At 37.5% G+C, this 19,345-nt stretch overlaps 1 protein-coding gene and 1 long non-coding RNA gene across 14 annotated transcripts in view; one reads left to right on the top strand and one right to left on the bottom strand.

Moving 5' to 3' along the window:
- FAM172A (family with sequence similarity 172 member A) overlaps positions 1 to 2,622 on the bottom strand; it is a 428,090-nt gene extending 425,468 nt beyond the window's left edge. For 6 of the 10 annotated variants that reach the window (XM_033401173.2, XM_004263530.4, XM_049708431.1 and 3 more), the window contains exon 1: positions 2,484 to 2,622. The gene's annotated coding sequence lies outside the window, so the exon portion shown is untranslated. Of the gene's footprint in view, positions 1 to 2,284; positions 2,307 to 2,483 lie in introns of those variants that run through there. The other 4 variants (XM_033401197.2, XM_004263531.4, XM_049708433.1 and 1 more) reach the window with 2 other exon arrangements.
- LOC117195539 (uncharacterized) overlaps positions 2,604 to 19,345 on the top strand; it is a 57,952-nt gene continuing 41,210 nt past the window's right edge. For 2 of the 4 annotated variants that reach the window (XR_007476715.1, XR_007476716.1), the window contains exons 1-3: positions 2,619 to 2,728; positions 7,416 to 7,516; positions 9,956 to 10,244. This is a non-coding gene — a long non-coding RNA (uncharacterized LOC117195539). Of the gene's footprint in view, positions 2,729 to 4,323; positions 5,165 to 7,415; positions 7,517 to 9,955; positions 10,245 to 19,345 lie in introns of those variants that run through there. The other 2 variants (XR_007476717.1, XR_007476718.1) reach the window with 2 other exon arrangements.

The raw sequence follows: 19,345 nt of genomic DNA, 5'->3' as shown, positions 1-19,345 counted from the left end.
CACGGGTTCGTGCCCCGGTCTGGGAAGATCCCACATGCCGCGGAGCGGCTGGGCCCATGAGCCATGGCCGTTGAGCCTGCGCTTCCGGAGCCTGTGCTCCGCAACGGGAGAGGCCACAGCAGTGAGAGGCCCGTGTACCGCAAAAAACAAAAAAAAAAAAGGAAGAACATTTTAACATATGCTACAACATACATGAACCTTGAAGTCACTATGCTAAGCAAAATAAGCCAGTGAAAAAGGACAAATGTCGTATGATTCCACTTATATGAGGTATCTAGACAGAAACAGAAAATTCATAGAGAAAGTAGCTTAGTGGTTGTCCAGTGCTGAGGAGAGAGGGGAATGGGGAGTTAATGTTTAATGGGTATGGAGTTTCAGCTGGGAAAGATGAAAAGATCTGGAAATGATGGTAGTGACAGCTGCATAACAATGTGAATGTACTTAATTCCACTGAAATGTACACTTAAAAATGGTTAAAATGACTAATTTTGTTATGTACAGTTTACCACAATTTAAAAAAAAAGGAATGAAAAGTATAGTTGACATATGTTAGCTTATTTCACTTGCTACTTAGTTATCCACGGCCATTGTACAAACCCAATCTGACCCTAAAACAGACAGCTCAAGTTATGTTCAACTGAGTAAATAGTGCTTAATTTTGTTTGCGCTAATGAAAAGCTTGGAAACATCTCTACATATCTGAAGACATCAGATTATCCTCATAGAGGTCTGCCTGGGAAAGCTGAGAAAAACAGGCTGTCAATAAAAAAGATCTCTCAGGCTCACACAAAACACTGAGTAAATATTCCTGAGATTTTTAAACACTGATGCCTCCATGCCTATATCCTTGCTATTCCAAGATATACCAATACGTTCCTGCCTCAGGGCCTTTTCCTAGCCTAAAACACATACCCACATACCTGCAGAGCTCACTCCCTGATTTCATGCAGATCCCTACTCAAAAGTCCTCTTATCAGAGAGGCAGGATTTTTTTTTTTTAAATGGTAGAATGGGAACTGCCTTGTCCTGTGACTATTTTTTTTAATATAAATTTATTTATTTATTTTTGGCTGTTTTGGGTCTTCATTTCCGTGAGAGGGCTTTCTCTAGTTGTGGCGAGCGGGGGCCGCTCTTCATCGCGGTGCGCGGGCCTCTCACTGTCTCGGCCAGAGAGGCAGGTTTTGACCACCCTATTTAAAACAGCATCCTCCATCATTCATTCTCTCTCCCCTCAATGTGCTTTATTTTTCTTCATAGCCCTTATCACTACCTGATATATCTACTTGCTAACTGTCCTTCTCTATCCGCTACAGCGTAAATTTCAGAACAAAGACTGCCCATTTTGTTCACTATTGGAAGCCCAGCAACTAGAACACCACCTGGAACACTGAAGATGGCCCATAAATACCTGTTAATGGAATGAGTGGGTGCATGGTTACGGTTTCATAGGTCATGCTGCCCTCTTGGCGTTGGTGCTATTCTACCACTTACCAGCGTCACGACAGCCACTGCTTCTAAGCCATCCACAGCATTCCTGGTTTAGGCTTAAGTGGAAGGAACACTTAAAGAGTCAGATAGAAGCCTGGTACCAGAATGCCAAAAAACTGCTCCCTGACTTATTTTCTAAATACATCAAATGAATACAGTATATCTGTCCCTCACAATGAGGGATAAAAAACAAGCACGAAGAATACACCTCTAACACCGCTTTAAGACAAAAAAGACACCGTGGATTGCATCACATTTCACCTGTTTTGATAAATGGTACAAGGCACTCGCTAGCCTGAAAACCAAAGGATTCTCCCTCTGCAACTTTTCACAGGATTTGGGGAAACAGACAAAGGCAACAAGACTGTCAATAAATATAGCCAAAAATTAAGTAACCAATTACTTGGCATAACAAATACACACTCTGGAGCACTAGAAGAATGTGTTAAATCTCTGGATGAGAGAAAGAGAAGACTGCCTCCAAAAAATACCTAACTTTGTTTCAAAGTCAAAAGTATTCAATTAAGAATTCATCCCAGTGAAATGTCCCACCAGCGCCCATGCACGTTACAAGTTTGGGGAGCATTTTATAACTGCACTTTAATCTTCTGCCTACAGCGAATGTCTTCTGGTAAAGGTTTGGCAGGTGATGATCATTTCCGTAGAAAAATCCTCAACCAGAGAACCACCAAACCTCCCCACCTGAGAAAGCTTAGAAAGGCCCATTACGCTACAGTCTCTAGGCTCCCAGAACCCCAAAAGTCCAAGAGTAAGGAGACTCATCCAGGGAACACACTTGTAATGCCCCGCCTCGGAAGTGGAAATGGCAGGTGTAAGCTGCCCATCAGCGGGGTCCTGTACACAGGGCAGAAGTGTCCGCAGGAAACGCGGCGCCACCGACCCCCGCCCGAGACGAACCAAGGCCAGCCTCTTCCTCTGATTCCGGCCCGGGCCTGCCCCCCGGGAGTTCACAACCCGGCAAACGCAGGTCCTACCTGAGCTCTGCCCCCAGCTACAGGGCTGTGGGGGGAGGCGGGAGGAGGCGTGGCCTTCCAGCTCGCCAGCCGAACTCCCTCGTGCGGTTGTTACGACTTTCCCTCTCCGGATCCGCGCCCCGAACAAGTTCCAGTTGCACTTCCGGGGTCCGCAGGAGATTGAAACGTCATTGCGCACACGTCGGCGGCGGCCGCGACAAGCCGGAAGGAGGCGGGGCGTGGTCGCTGGGTCGGTTCTCTTGGCGGTAGGTGGGCTGGGAGAGAAAGGCATGCGGGAGGGAGGGATTGTCCTGTTATGTCCCTGTGGGCTCTCTTCGCCTTTTCTTCGCTCTTTCTTCTGGAGTAATGGACACCCCTTCCTGGGTTACTTCAGAGTATGGGGCCACCGTGAAGCCTCGTTCTCCAAGCGTAGTTTAAAAACAGTTGGGAGAGTGCCCATGCCACTAATTGCCCACTCTCCCACACATGGTTTATCCCGCTTCACCTGGTCCCTTCAACTCCAGAAAAGACAGGGAGTGGAAAAGTCTAGATTTAGAAGATTAAATTTACCTGTAAATTATGACTTACGTGAAGTAGGTACTCATTTTCTTTATCTACTGATTGCTAATAGGATAGATTGGAAACAGCTGTGTAAAGCTAGGATCACATCGCTAACAGTGGGTTGGATCTAAACTCAGCCTTTACGGTAAAAATCCCTGAGAGTAAAAATTACTCATGAAAATACTGTAAGTGGCCCACAAAGTGCAGGATATGTGATGTTAAGCATAAACTCTAGGTCTTTAATTCTTAGGCACACTTGAATGTGAGACCTCTTAGCTAGTTTATATGTTTTCATAAAAAGGGAGTTTGTAGATATCTGGGCATTTAAACAATCCTGATAAATCCAAGGGGCAACACTTAGTTTTCATCTTGCTTAACCATTCACCAGCATTTGACACAGTTCATCACATCCTCCTTTTCGAAACTTGAAACGCTTTCTTCATTTGACTTTTGTGAACTCACAGAGCTCTTTTGATTCTTCTTTGCTAGACTCTGCCTCATTTCTTAGTGTGTCCCAGCTCTCTTCCCCTCTTTAGCCACCTTTATTTCCCAGGTAATCTCATTCTTTCCTTCACTGTCTTTATATAGCATCACTATGCTGATGGCTTCCAAATAGCCATTTCCAGCCATGATTTCTTTGATTTCTATACTAACGTATCTAACTTCTTAGTCAACATATCTACTAGGATATTTAACATGCATTTCAAACTATTTTCTGTTTCCAAAACCTGTTTCACTCTTCCTAGTGTATATCTTTACATCTCAGCAAATGGCATATTGACTCTTAGAATTGTTCAGTTCATAGTTTGATTCTTCTTTCTCTCAAGTTTCACATCCAGTCAGTCCCTCAGCAAAATCTATCGGCTCTTTTCAAAAGGTATTCTAAATCTAACCAATTCTTACCACCTCTACAACTACTATGCTACTCCTCACTGGATGCTCTAATTGTTTCTTAATTGTTCTACATGCTTCTGTTCTTACTTTTCTACAACCTAGTCTCCACTTGTAATAGGTGAATTGCCAGAAGCTCTCTGTGGACTACTTTAGGCATTAAAACTCATGGACTAATTTGAGAATTAAAACTCCAAGAGGTTCCATTGCTTGGGGCTGGGGGGGGCACACTTTTGTGACTGCTACCTTCAAGAGACCTACCAGCTTCTCACTTTGAAAATCGGATAAAAATTCTCTTTTGACAGTAGGAGAGGAAAAGTGAACATTTTCAAATATACCCAGAGCTCTCTATTTTCCTTAATAAAATCTGCCTTTAAGGGAAACTGTTTTACCAGAGCCTAACCAACTCCAGACCACTCTAGCCTTTGAAGTGGAAGGAAAGTGGACAACATGCAGAAACAGAAGGGGACAGTAAGCAGAGAGATGAAAACATTAAGAAGGAATCAACAGGACATGCTGGAAATCCAAAACACAGGAACTGAAATGAAAAACACCTTTGGTAGGCACATAAGTAGACTGGACACAACCAGGGAAAGAATCTAGATTGAGGATATGTCAATAGAAACTTCCAAAACTGAAAAGAAAAAAGAATGAAGAAGATGAAACAGAATATCCAAGAAAAGTGGGGAAATTACAAAAAGTTTAGCATATGCATAATGGGAATGCTAGAAGGAGAAGAGAGAAAAGGAACAAAGGAACTATTTGAAGTAAGGACAGAATTTTCCAAAATTAATGACATTAAAACCCACAGATCCAGGAAGCTTAGAAGATTCTAAACTGGATAAATACTAAAAAATTACACTTGGGCATATATAATCAAACAGCAGAAAATGAAAGGCTATGAGAAAATCTTGAAAGAGGTCAGAGGGGAGAAAACAACCAATGTTGCCTACAGAGAAAAAATAAGATATGAATTACATTGAACTTTTCTTCAGAAACTATGCAAAAAGAAAATGGGATGATATATTTAAAGTCTTGAAGGCCTAGAATTTGATGTCCAGTGAAATTATCCTTAGAAAATAGAGGAAAAATAAAGACTTTCTCAGACAAACAAAAATTGAGGGAAATTGTCACCAGGGGACTTGCCCTGCAAGAAATGTTAAAAGAAGTTCTTCAAAGAGATAGAAATGTTATACATCAGAAATTTGGATCTACATGAAGAAAGAGTTTTTGAGAAGGAATAAATGAAGGTAAAATATTTTTTTAAACTTTTCTTAATTGATGTAACAGATAACATTGTTCAAAATAATATCAACATTGTGTTCTTTGATTATAGCTTTTGGGTAAGTGAAATGAATGACAGCAGTGTTATAAAGGACAGGAGGGAGAAATTGAAAATACTTTGTACTTTAACTACCCATGAAGCATTATAGTGTTATTTGAAAGTGGACTTAGGTAAGTTGTAAATGTATATTGCAAATTCTAAGGCAACCATTTTAGAACATCCAAAAACAAAAGTTTTAATTGGTATCTTAAGAGAGGATGGAAACTGGAATCATATAAAATGTTCAGTTAAAATCAGAGAAGGCAGAAAAAGTGTGGAAGACCAAAAAAAAAGAAGAAGAAAGAATGAATGAAGAGAAGCAATGAATAGAAAACATTTAAAGTGATTTAGATCATATTGGATTTTTAAATAACTAAGATTGAGACATTCCAAAATTATCCTAATGTAAACAGAAAAGCCATAATGCATGCCTAGCTTATAATCTAGGGGTAGGGAAAAACATCTGACAAAGAAGGTTTAGATTGTAGTATTACAAGAAAAATTTGGATTTCTGCTTATTTCCCCCACCCCCAAGCACCACATATTCAATATATGTCATACTGTGACATATATATGTGTGTGTATGTATAGATATATATATATAAATAAGAGAAACTATGAATTTTAAAACATGTCAAATAATTATGTAAAAATCATGTTTTCGAGCTTGAAATGGTACTTCCTCTTTGGAATATTAGGACTGAGTAATTCTTCAATCTCTTCTTGGTACTTTTATGAACTTTCCCTTCCAGTTTATATCTCAATTCTGAACTCTCTTATTCCTAGTTCTCCACAATTACTTCTTTAAGCACAAAATTTACTCTTAACTCTTCTTCATTCTAATCCTCTTATACACTGATGTCTGTATTCTGGGCAACCTGATTATTCCCAAATACCCTCAGAAACTTATTCCACCTCCCAATATTCACTGGAACTTGATATATTTAATGTTGAATATGGTCAGTGGGCTTTTAAGATATATTCCCTCATCCTTATAATGAGCTTTCTTTCTTACACACACACACACACACACACACACACACAAACACACACACACACACTACATTCCTGTAGTAAATCTGAGCTGTGAGTACAACTATATGATGAGCTGTGTGAGTTCTCCTAAGAGAGAGAGAAAAGAAAAGTAATAGAGACTGATCCCAAGCTAATTCATTGTTGGAATCATTAGGACTTAAAGAGCTGTAAGTATATAACTATACTTAATGACTTAAAGGAAAAGAATACTCACATTGAATGAAAATACAGGAATTCTCAGCAGAGACGTAAAATTTATAATAAAGAACCAAATGGAAATTCTATTACAAAACAACAAAATATACGAAATTTTTAAAAATTCACTTGATGGGCTTAACAGAAGAATGGAGATTGTGAAGATAGAGTCAGTGAACTTGGTTATACATAACACAAAAATAGCATACCTATGTACAAGAAAGTCAAACTTCTGTGAACCAACAATAAAGAGAAAATCTTGAAAGCTGCAGGAATAAAATGACACATTCATATAAGAGAACACTGATCCAAATGATCAGAACTTGGGTCTTCTCATCAGAAACAGTGGAAGCCAGAAGAGAGTAGATCGTTTTTGAAGTGCTGAAAGAAAAAGACAGTCAATCCAGAATTCTGTATCTAGTGAAATATCCTTCAAGAGTGGTGAAATAAAAAGTTTTAGGTAAAAGACTTTATCACAAGCAGATCTGCACTACAAGAAATGCTAAAGGAAGGGAAATAAAACCAAATGGCAATTCAAATCTTCAGGAAGAAAGAGCATCAAAAGTAGCAAATATCTCAGTAAATATATGTTTTACCTCTTAATTTCACTAAAATACATATAACTGTTTAAAACAAAAATTATAACATTGTCTAGTAAGGCTTATTATATCTTTTGATATAGTACATATGAAAGTTAGCTATACCATAAAGGGCAGGGTGGGGTAAGTAGTGAATGTATATTTATACTCTACAGAAAGTTAAGGATGTACGTTTTAATACTTAGAATAACCACTAAAAAAAATGCAAAGAAATGTAAAAAGCCAATAGATAAATTAAAATATATAAGAATATTCATAGCAGTTTATTTACAATAGCCCCAAACTATAAATAATCCAGGTGTCCATCAGACAGTGGCATAAACAAATTTTTGTATATTTATGCAACAGACTACTAAACAATGGAAAGGAACAAGCCACTAATACCTGGAACAACATGAATGAACCTCAAAACATTAAGCTGAGTGAAAGAAGCCTTGCATGCAAAAAAGGTATGCTGGTTATAATTTCATTTATATGAAATTCTAGAAGAGACAAAACTAATCAATGGTGGAAAAACTAGATCAAAAACACTAAGTTTGGGAGATACCTGGCTTGTTCAAACGGTTCTAAGGAGGCCAAAGTGGCTGGAAAGAAGAAAACAAAGAAGAGTAGTAGAAGAGGAAAGAGGGATGTGTGAATGAGGGATCATGGAAGCTATTGTTAAGACTTTTTACTCTGAATGAAAAGGGGAGTCACTGTAAGTAGAGGAGAGACACTATCTGATTTTAAAAGGGTCTCTATGGCTGCTTTAAGAATTGACTGTAAGGGGTCAGTATAGAACTAGGCAGACAATTTGTGAGGCTATTTTGTTCATCTAGATGAACAGTGATGGTGACTTGGACTCAATAAGTTTTAGCTCTTAATGCTATTTAAATTCAAGATAGGTTTAACGTCATTGAATTTTTAAAAATATTCAGATATAATATATTTAATTTTCAAGAAATATTTCTTATTTTCTGATTGCTTATTTTACATAGTAGAATGTTCTTTTATGTTTACAATATCATCTGAAAATTCTTTTCTTCTGTTTCCTCAACCATCTCTCTTTCCTCTAAGGTTGGTTATTCTGCTTATTGTCATCCTTGTCTTTGATTGATTTTCTGCGAATATCTGGTGATCCCTGATTTTCTGTTTAGGTCTTTGTGAAATGGGTTATGTTGATTACTTTAGAGGTAACTAGAATGTTTTCCTTCCAATATTTTATCATGAATATATACAAACATAAAGAAAGTTAAAATAATAGTACAGTGGACATGTGTCCCCACTATCTAGACTCTCCTGTTAGCATTTTATTATACTGTACTAGCTTTGTCATATAACTGTTCACATATTCATCTTCTATTGAGCCATTGATTTATATTTTTTTTAAAAAAAAGCATTTCAAAGTAAATCATGGCATTAATTTTTCCTGTAGTTGTGTAAGTGGAGGTTTTCTAAACAGGAAGGAAAAATGAGGCTCTGAGTCAGTAGATAGGGCTTTTCCTAGTCACAATTACCTTAAGGATATAGGGGTGGAAAATAGAAAGGTAAGCTGAAGTCTCTCACAGTTATTAAACTAAGAAGGGTTTTATCCTTGTGGAAGAGAATTTCCCTCCAGGTCTGTCTTTCTGTCTCCCTCCCCCCAACCCCCAGTCAATTTTGTACCTTTTTCAGAGGAACAGTGTAACCTCGAGCTTTGCTATGTGATATTTTTCTCCTATATCATTTATTTGTTTAGATGTTAAGATTTAGCTGTTTGTGATTTTTAAAAACCAAATAACAGCAGTTTAAGCAAGATAGAAGTTTATTTCTCACACACATAAGTGTGGGTACCCCAGGACTAGTTTTCCAATCATCAGTGAACCAGGTTCCTACATTTTTGTGGTTCTGTCGAGCTCAGTATGTGCCATCTACAGCCGATGAAAGTGGCTGCTCTAACTCTGGACATTATGCCCACCTTCCAGCCAGAAGGAAGAGTCCTTTAAGAATTTCCCAGCCAGAAGTTGCTCACAACATTTTTGTTTATATCTTATATGTCAGTACTTAGACATATAGTCACACATAACTACTAGTAACAGATTTAAATTATAATGGAGTAATCACAGTTTGGGCACACAAAATGGAGTCAGGTGGCCATTGAGGATATGATCTCTGGTCTCTGCATCACTGAGAACTTGAACTTTCTTTGAAATGTTCTAGGCCCAAGGACACCACCAGCATATTCAGAACAACACTTGCCAGCTGCAACCTTATCGTCTCAAGGTCTCCCTTTGTAACTGTGCAACCATTTCAGACCCCAACCAATCCATGCTTACCAAGCACCCTCACTTCTTGCCAGCTCTAATCATAATTCTTGAAAAACAACTCATATAATTAACTGTGGCCTTGCAACTTTTTGCCTTTATAAGCCTCTCCCATTTTGTAGTCTGGTAGAACACAATTCAAGTGTTTGTTGAATCTGTGTTTCCCAGGCTGCAGTCTTTATTTCAGTCAGGTCTCCATTTCTGAAACTTTTAACACTACCTGCTATTAAGTACTAGGAAATGTTATGTTGATTCAAGGTGACCATGTGCTTCACAGGACAAAAGGGAGAATGGATGTTGCACGTACAGCTAGCAGTCTTTGTTTTAGACCTCAACATCCGTATTATTTCCAGGAAGACATTTCCCAGGCAGATCGCTCACTTTCTCTAGGAAGCCATTCTCAGCATGTTAGCCTGAGGTAAAAGATTCCAGCCAAACTGTATCAGAGCCCAAGTTAGTTGTGTCTGTTCAGCTGACCTGTCTTGAACTGGTGCTTCCCTCAGTGATTTACAAAGTGCTATGGAATTACTTTAGGGATATTATAAGAAAGCAGATAGAGACTGTCTAAATAACCTTCTTAACCTTCATATCTCTTTTATATTTTAGGTTTCCTGGAATAAGAATTCATCGGAAGAAAGCATTACTCTGTGGAAGTTTGAAAGCCATTATCAGTATTCTCTGCCGATAGCAAAGGCTCTCTAGTCGGCAACTATCAGAGCAAATTCTGTCTCTCCACTCTGTGGTCCTAGGCCCACTGTAGCCACCAGGGAACAGTTCAGCTGAAATGACCCATCAACTCCATTCCTGTTGTTATTCTTAAAACTTCCTGGCACAGCATCAGATACCTGCATGAAGGAAAAGCTTCTTCAGCCTTCCCTCTCTATTTGGCTTCAAGGTAACCAATTCAGCTTATAGATTTTATTGCCTAAGGTGAAACATCCTGAGCCTGTGTACCTCTTAACTGTACCAATGCTTACCAGGTTAGAGTTAAAAACAGTATACAGCACAACACAATTCATATGTGCAGTAACTTTATTTTCTATACATGATCTCATCTTGTTCTATAGCTCTTAATTTTGCTAAGGTAAATTTTACCAGGTAAAGTTAACCTTTTCCAATTAAAATTTTTTCTCTGCTATATGTTTACTCAATCCAATGAATAAACTTTCCATCAGGAATATAAATCATTTGACATTTGGCCCCCTTTCTACCTCTTAATTCTTGAGATAGTGTTGGGTATAGGGGAAACTTATGTGTCCTTATGGATGTGGGGCAAGAAGCCTCTGTGCCTGTGCTGGGTTCTTGTTAGAACAAGACATTGAGGTTAAAAAAAAAAAGTCATTGAGGTGACTTTTCTCCTCTCCTGTTACTAGGAATCCTACAGTAGGGTACATTGAGGTATGGGCTGGTCTGTCTCATCTGGTATTTTGGCCATTATCTTAGTGTTCCTCACTACTCTCCAGCAGCACGGCCATTTGCCTCTAGTTATGAGGGACCTTCAATCTGTGGTCTTTGTCTCATGACACCAATCCTGGGACTAAAACACTCATTGATGGAATGTTTCCAACAATACATCTCAATTGTATTCAAGGAGCATTATGGTTCTTAGATTAATTCTTTAAGAATATTAAATATTGCCCACTACTACTCATACCAAACAGTGTCAACAAAAGATTGTAAATTCCAAGCATGAGAGAATTTGTTTGCCAAAATAGAGAACTTATATTCTTATAGACATACACACACAAAAAAATCATGGCCTTTTACCTTAACATCATACACAAAAAGTTCAAAATGGGTCATAGACCTAAATATAAATGGTAAAGTAATAAAGCTTCTAGGAGAAAACAGGGGAATAACTTCATGTTCTTGGGAAAGGCAAAAATTTCGTAAACAGGGTAGAAAAAGAAAATGAACCATAAAAGAAAAGATTGGTGGGCTTCCCTGGTGGCGCAGTGGTTGAGAGTCCGCCTGCTGATGCAGGGGACAGGGGTTTGTGCCCCGGTCCAAGAAGGTCCCACATGCCGCGGAGCGGCTGGGCCCGCGAGCCATGGCCACTGAGCTTGCGCGTCCGGAGCCTGTGCTCCGCAACGGGAGAGGCCACAACAGTGAGAGGCCCGCATACCACAAAAAAAAAAAAAAAAAGAAAAGATTGGTAAGTTGGACTACACAAAAAAATTGTCTTTCCTATTGTGGAAACACTGCCTTATGTGCAGGGCAAAGGTGATCCAGGCTCCAGTATTTTCAAGGCACCACACCTAAGATAGAGCCTCCATTCCATTTGTTGTGGGGGGGCGTGCTGGAGGAGTCCTCACCTCTTGTTTCACTTGCCAAGGACTCAGCCTCTGCACTAGGTAGTTGACGATGGGATGAAAAACGTTGAATGTTGCTCCTCACACATGTAGAAGGTTCTCAGATTGGGAATTTGAGAGAGAGGGAACCCCATGTTATTGGCTGCAGCCCTCCAGAATGGAGTCTCTGCCTTGCTTGGAGCAGAGAGGGAGAGAGCAGTGTTAGTTTAAATACCACACACTCTAGCCCTTTTTTTACCAAATTTTCATAGATTTTCTGGAATAGTTGTTTCTTGATGTGCTCTTTGCCTTTTGAACCATTTTCAGAGCCTTTAAATGGTGTTTGTTTGTTCATTTGTTCTTTTAACTTTTCATTTCGGGAGCAGGTCAGTAGACTTTTTTACACTGTCATGCTGGAAGTCAGTACAGGGGTGCAATTTTGAACATACAGATTCTCAATTCATTTCTAATCTATTTATTTTACTTTTGAGCCCATCTTTGATTCTCTATTTTTTATTTGTTATATTTCATTTATTAGTACTATGTAGTTGGGTTAAAGATGATGTGTTAAAGCTTGGACTCTGCTGTGCATTTTTTTACATTGATGTGTAATTGACATATAACATCATTAGTTTCAAGTGTACAATATAATGATTTAATTTGTGTATATACACACAGTGGAAAATTCACATATAACTTTATAGCTCACCCTCAGTATTCTTGATACCTAGCCACAAATCATGTAGTGCTGTATTTACTATTGAAAAAGTTAGTTTATAAGTGGACTCATCTAGTTCAAACACATGTGCAAGGGTCAACTGTCTTGTGAAATCAACACAATAAGTCTAGTTACATCCTTCATACATAGTTACAATTTTTTTTCCTCCTGTTAAGAACTATTAAGATCTACTATCTTAGCAACTTTCAAATATACAATACAGAATTATTAACAATAGTCATCATGTTGTACAGTAACTACATGCCCGTGACTCTTTAATTTTATAAGTGGAATACATTTGTTTTTCTGTCAGGATGTGGAGACTTTGGGAATTCCCTGGCATTCCAGTGGTTAGGACTCTATGCTTTCCCTGCAGGGGGCACGGGTTTGATCCCTGGTTGGGAAACTAAGATAGTGCAAGCTGCACAGCACAGCCAAAAAAAAACGATGTAGAGATTTTATTTTTGTTACTTGTGTGCATACAAGTGTTCCTTTTATTTAAAAAATATTTTTATTGAAGTTAAGTTGATATATTAGTTTCAGGTGTGCAGCTTATTGTTTCAGTATTTTTATAGATTAATAAAACTTGTTACAAAATAATAGCTACTATTCCCTGTGCCGTACAATATATCCTTGTTGCTTAACTACTTTATACATAATGGTTTATATCTCTTATTCCATAACTCCATCTTGCCCCTCCCCCTTTCCTCTCCCCACTGATAACCCCTACTTTGTTTTCTGTATCTGTCTGTTTCTGTTTTGCTATATACATTCATTTATTTTATTTTTTAGATTCCACATATAAGCAATATCATATATAGTATTTCTCTTTCTCTGTCTGACTTATTTTACTAAATATAATATTCTGTAGTTCCATGCAGGCTGCTGCAAATGACAGAATTTCATCCTTTTTTATGGCTGAGTAATATTCAATTGTATATATTGATGGACACTTTGGGTTGCTTCCATATCTTGGCTATTATAAATAGTGCTTTGATGAACATTGGAGTGCATGTATCTTTTCAGATTAGCGTTTTCATTTTTTTCTGGATATATGCCCAGGAGTGGAATTGCTGGATCATATGGTAGTCCTATTTTTAGTTTTTTGAGGAACTTCCACACTGTTTTCCATAGTGGCTGCACCAATTTACATTCCCACCAACATTGTAGCAAGGTTCCCTTTACTTCCTTATCAACATTTGTTATTTGTAGACTTTTTGATGATGGCCATTCTAATAGTTGTGAGGTGATATCTCATTGTGGTTTTGATTTGTATTTCTTTAATAGTTAGTGATTTGGGGCATATTTTTATGTGCCTGTTAGCCATCCGTGTGTCTTCTTTAGAAAAAAATGTCTATTCAGGTCTTTCACCCATTGTTTTTTTTTTTTATTGTGTTGTTGTTTGTTTGATATTGAATTGAATTATCTGTTTATATATTTTGGATATTAACCATTGTTGGTCATATCATTTGCAAATATTTGCTCCCATTCAGTAGGTTGTCTTTTCATTTCATTTTCTCTTTGCAGTGTGTTTCTCAATGTGTTTCCTAAAAAGCTTTTTAAGTTTAATTAGGTCCCATTTGTTTAGTTTTGCTTTTATTTCTTTTGCCTTAGGAGACAGAAAAGTATTGCTACAATTTATATCAAAGAGTGTTCTGCCTATCTTCTCTTCTAGGAGTATTTTTTTTTCTTTTGGTTTCAGGTCTTACATTTAGGTTTTTAAATGCATTTTAAGTTTACTTTTGTATATGGTGTGAGGAAATGTTCTAATCTAATTTGTCTACATGTAGCTGTTCAGTTTTTCCAGCACCACTTATTGAAGAGACTGTCTTTCCTCCATTGTATATTCTTGCCTCTTTTGTCATGGATTAATTGACCATAGGTATGTGGATTTATTTCTGTGCTCTCTATTCTGTTCCATTGATCTATGTTTCTGTTTTTGTGACAGTACCATGCTATTTTGATTACTTTAGTTTTATAATATAGTCTGAAGTCAGGGAGGGTGATATCTCCAGTTTTGTTCTTTTTCTCAAGATTGCTTTGGCAATTCAGTGTCTTTTTTAGTTTCATATAAATATTAGGATTATTTACTCTAGTTCTGTGAAAAATGTCATGGGTGTTTTGATAGGGATTGCATTAAATCTGTAGAGTGCTTTGAGTAGTTTGGCCCTTTTAACAATATTAATCCTTCCAATCCCAGAGCATGGGATATCTTTCCATTTCTTTGTATCATCTTCAATTTTCTTCATCCATGTTTTATACTTTTCAGAGTATAGGCCTTTCACCTCCTTGGTCAAATTTATTTCTAGGTATTTTATTCTTTTTGATGCAGTTTTAAATGGAATTTTCTTTAACTTTCTCTTTCTGATAGTGTATTATTAGTGTATAGAAAAGCAACATATTTCTGTATATTAATCTTGTATCCACCAACCTTACCTACTTCACTTATTAGTTCTAATAATTTTTTGGAGGAGACTTTAAGGTTTTCTATATCACACCATCTGCAAATAGTGACAGTTTTACTTCTTCCCTTCTGATTTGGATGTCCTTTATTTCTCATTCTTATCTGATTGTGGTGGCTAGGTTTTCCAAGACTGTGTTAAATAGAAGTGGTGAGAGTGGGCTTCCTTGTCTTGTTCCTGAATTTAGAGGAAAGGGTTTCAGCTTTTCACCATTGAGTATAATATTAGCTATAGGTTTGTCATAATATGTTGAGATTTTTTCCCTCTATACCAACTTTGATGAGAGTTTTGATCATGAACGAATGTTGAATATTGTGAGATGCTTTTTCTGCGTCTATTGAGATGATCATGTAATTTTTTATCCTTCCTTTTTTTAATGTGGTGTATCACATTTATTGATTTGTGAATATTGAACCATCCTTGCATCCCTGGAATAAATCTAACTTGATAATAGTGGATCATCCTTTTTATGTGTTACTGGATTTCGTTTGCTAATATTTTGTTGAGGGTTTTGGTATCAGTATTCATCAAAGATATTGGCCTGTAATTTTCTTTTTTGGTAGTGTATTTGTCTGGTTTTGGAATCAGGTTAATGCTGGTCTTGTAGAATGAATTTGGGAGTATTCTGTCCCCATCAATTTTTTGGACTAGTTTGAGGAAGATAAGTATTGTCTCTTCTTTGTATGTCTTGTAAAATTCCCCTGTGAAGCTATCTGGTCCTGGACTTTTGTTTGTTGGGAGATTTTTAAATTACAAATTCAAGTTCACTCCTAATGATCAGTCTGTTCAAATTGTTTATTTATTCCTGACTCAGTCTTGGCAAGATGTATGTTTCTAGAAATTTGTCCATTTCTTCCAGGTTGTCCAACTTGCTGGCATATAACTGTTGATAGTATTCTCTTAGAATTCTTTTGTATCTCTGTGGTATCAGTTGTTATTTCTCCTCTTTCCTCTCTTATTATGTTTATTTGGGTCCTTTCTACTTATTGGTGAGCCTAGCTAAAGCTTTATCTATTTTGTTTATTTTTTCAAAACACTAACTCTTGGTTTAACTGATCTTTTCTAATTTTTTTTGTGGGGGTGGGTGGGTGTCTGTCCTCTATTTTATTTCTTTCCTCTCTGATATTTATTTATATCCTTCAGCTGACTTTGGGCTTTGTTCTTCTTTTTCTAATTCCTTTATATGGTAGCTTAGGTTGTTTATTTGAGTTGTTTCTTAAGGTAGGCCTGTATTGCTATAAACTTCCCCCTTAGAAGTGCTTTTGCCACATCCCATAGATTTTGGAGAGTTATATTTCCATTTTCATTTGTCTCGAGGTATTTTCTGATTTCCTTTTTGATATGTTCATTGACCTATTGGGTTTTTTTTGTGTGTGTGTGTGGTATGTGGGCCTCTCACTGTTGTGGCCTCTCCTGTTGCGGAGTACAGGCTCCGGACGCACAGGCTCAGCAGCCATAGCTCACGGGCCTAGCCGCTCCACGGCATGTGGGATCTTCCTGGTCCGGTCACAAACCCGTGTCCCCTGCATCAGCAGGCAGACTCTCAACCACTGTGCCACCAGGGAAGCCCAACCTATTGGTTTTTTAGTAGCATGTTATTTAATCTCCACGTGTTTGTTCTTTTCCCATTTTTCATTCTGTAATTGATTTCTAGTTTCATATTGTGTGGTTGGAAAAAAATAATTGATACAATTTCTGTCTTTTTAAATTTGTTGAGACTTGTTTTGTGGCCTAGCATGTGATCCATCCAGGAGAATGTTCCATGGGCAGTTGAAAAGAATCTATATTGTGCTGTTTTTTAATGTAATGTCCTATAGATAGCTACTAAGTACAACTGGTCTATTATGCCATTTAAGAGCACTGTTGCCTTATTGATTTTTGGTCTGGATGATCTGTCCATTGATAAAAATGGGGTGTTAAAATCCTCTACTATTATATTATTGTTGATTTCTCCCTTATGTCTGTTAGTATCTGCTCTATGTATTTAGCTGCTCCTGTGTTGGGTGCGTATATGTTAATGAGAACAATATCATCTTTTATTAATCCCTTTATCACTATGTAATGCCATTCTTTGTCTTTGTTATAGGCTTTGTTTTAAAGTCTATTTTGTCTGATATGAGTATTGCTACCCCTGCTTTCTTGTCATTTCCATTTTCATGCAATATCTGTCTATCCCCTCACTTTTAGTCTGTGCCTTTAGCTCAGAATTGAGTCTTATAGGCAGCATATAGATGGGTCTTGGTTTTCATCCAATCAGCCACCTTATGTCTTTTCACTAGAGCATTTAGTCCATTGACATTTAGATAAATTATTGATAGGTTCGTACTTTGCCATTTTATTACTTGTTTTCTAGTTGTGTTTGTAGTTATTCTCTGTTCATTTCTTCTACTTTTTGTTTCTTCCCTTGTGGTTTGATGATTTTTTTAGTAATATGCTTGTGCTCCTTTCTTTTTATTTTTATGTATCTATTGTAGGTTTTTGATTTGTGGTTATCATGGGGTTTATATATATTGACCTATAAGTGTATCTGCATGTTTTAAACTGGTAGTCATTTAAGTTCAAAAACATTCTAAAACATCTACATTTTGTACTCTCCTCCACCACTTTTTCTGGGGTTTTTTGGGGTTTTTTTCTGCGGTATGCGGGCCTCTCACTGCTGTAGCCTCTCCCATCGTGGAGCACAGGCTCCGGATGCGCAGGCCCAGTGGCCATGGCCCACAGGCCCAGCCACTCTGTGGCATGTGGAATCCTCCCGGACCAGGGCACAAACCCGTGTCCCCTGAATCAGCAGGCGGACCCCCAACCACTGTGCCACCAGGAAGTCCCACTTTTTGTATTTTTGATGTCATGTTTTACATCTTCATGTTTATCCCTTAACTTTTCATTGTAGTTATAGTTGTTTCTACATTTCTTTTCTCTTTTAATCTTCATACATATTTAAGTATTAAATAAATTAAAGTAAAAGCTTATTTAAGTAGTTGATCCTCAGTTCTTTGTATTTGCCTTTCCTTGTGGGATTTTCCATTTTCTATGGATTCTTCTTTCCCACGTAGAGAAGACCCTTTAACATTTTTTTAGCGTGGGTTTAGTATTCATGAACTGTTTTAGTTTTTTCTTATTTGAGAATTATTTATCTTTCCTTTGATTCTAAATGATAATGTTGCTGAGGAGAGTATACTAGTTTGCACATTTTTCTCTTTCAACACTTTGGATATATCATGCCACTCCTTCTGTCCTGCTGATTTCTTAGATTGGCTGCTAGCCTTATGGAGATACCCTTGTATATGACTCTGTTGTATTTCTGTGGAAAATGCCATTGGAATTTTGATAGGGATTGTATTCAATCTGTAGATTACGTTGGGTAGTATGGAATTTTTTTTTCTGCCTTCAAGTAATATTATATGTCACATATAGTATAGACCTTACAACAGTATACTTTATTTCCCTTCTTCCAACCTTTGTGCTATTCATGTTATATATCTTATTTCTTCATATGTTGAAAATGTTATAATACATTGTTATCACTTTTGCTTTAAATCATTCATTATCTTAAAAAAGATATTAAAACTAAGAAACATCATCTTTTATATTTATCTATATATTTACATATTTGCTGCCTTCGTTCATTTGTGTAGATACATGTTTTTTTTTTTAACATCTTTATTGGAGTATACTTGCTTTACAATGCTGTGTTAGTTTCTGCTGTGTAACAAAGTGAATCAGGTATATGTATACATATATCCCCATATCCCCTCCCTCTTGCATCTCCCTCCCACCCTCTGTATCCCACCCCTCTAGGTGGTCAGAAAGCACCGAGCTGATCTCCCTGTGCTGTGCAGCTGCTTCCCACTAGCTATCTACCTTACGTTTGGTAGTGTATATATGTCCATGCCTCTCTCTCGCTTTGTCACAGCTTACCCTTCCCCCTCCCCATATCCTCAAGTCCATTCTCTACTAGGTCTGTGTCTTTATTCCTGTCTTACCCCTAGGTTCTTCATGACATTTTTTTTTCTTAAATTCCATATATAGGTGTTAGCGTACGGTATTTGTCTCTCTCTTTCTGACTTACTTCACTCTGTATGACATACTCTAGGTCCATCCACCTCATTACAAATAGCTCAATTTCGTTTCTTTTTATGGCTGAGTAATATTCCATTGTATATATGTGCCACATCTTCTCTGTCCATTCATCCGATGATGGACACTTAGGTTGTTTCCATCTGAGGGCTATTGTAAATAGAGCTGCAGTGAACATTTTGGTACATAACTCTTTTTGAATTATAGTTTTCTCAGGGTATATGCCCAGTAGTGGGATTGCTGGGTCATATGGTAGTTTTATTTGTAGTTTTTTAAGGAACTTCCATACTGTTCTCCACAGTGGCTGTATCAATTTATATTCCCCCCAACAGTGCAAGAGGGTTCCCTTTTCTCCACACCCTCTCCAGCATTTATTGTTTCTAGATTTTTTGATGATGGCCATTCTGACTGGTGTGAGATGATATCTCATTGTAGTTTTGATTTTCAT

Source organism: Orcinus orca, chromosome 3, assembly GCF_937001465.1.
Source record: "Orcinus orca chromosome 3, mOrcOrc1.1, whole genome shotgun sequence".
In the NCBI taxonomy this organism is placed as follows: Eukaryota; Metazoa; Chordata; class Mammalia; order Artiodactyla; family Delphinidae; genus Orcinus; species Orcinus orca.
The sequence above is the reverse complement of the archived record's forward strand: the minus strand, read 5'-3'. Positions and strand labels throughout refer to the sequence as shown.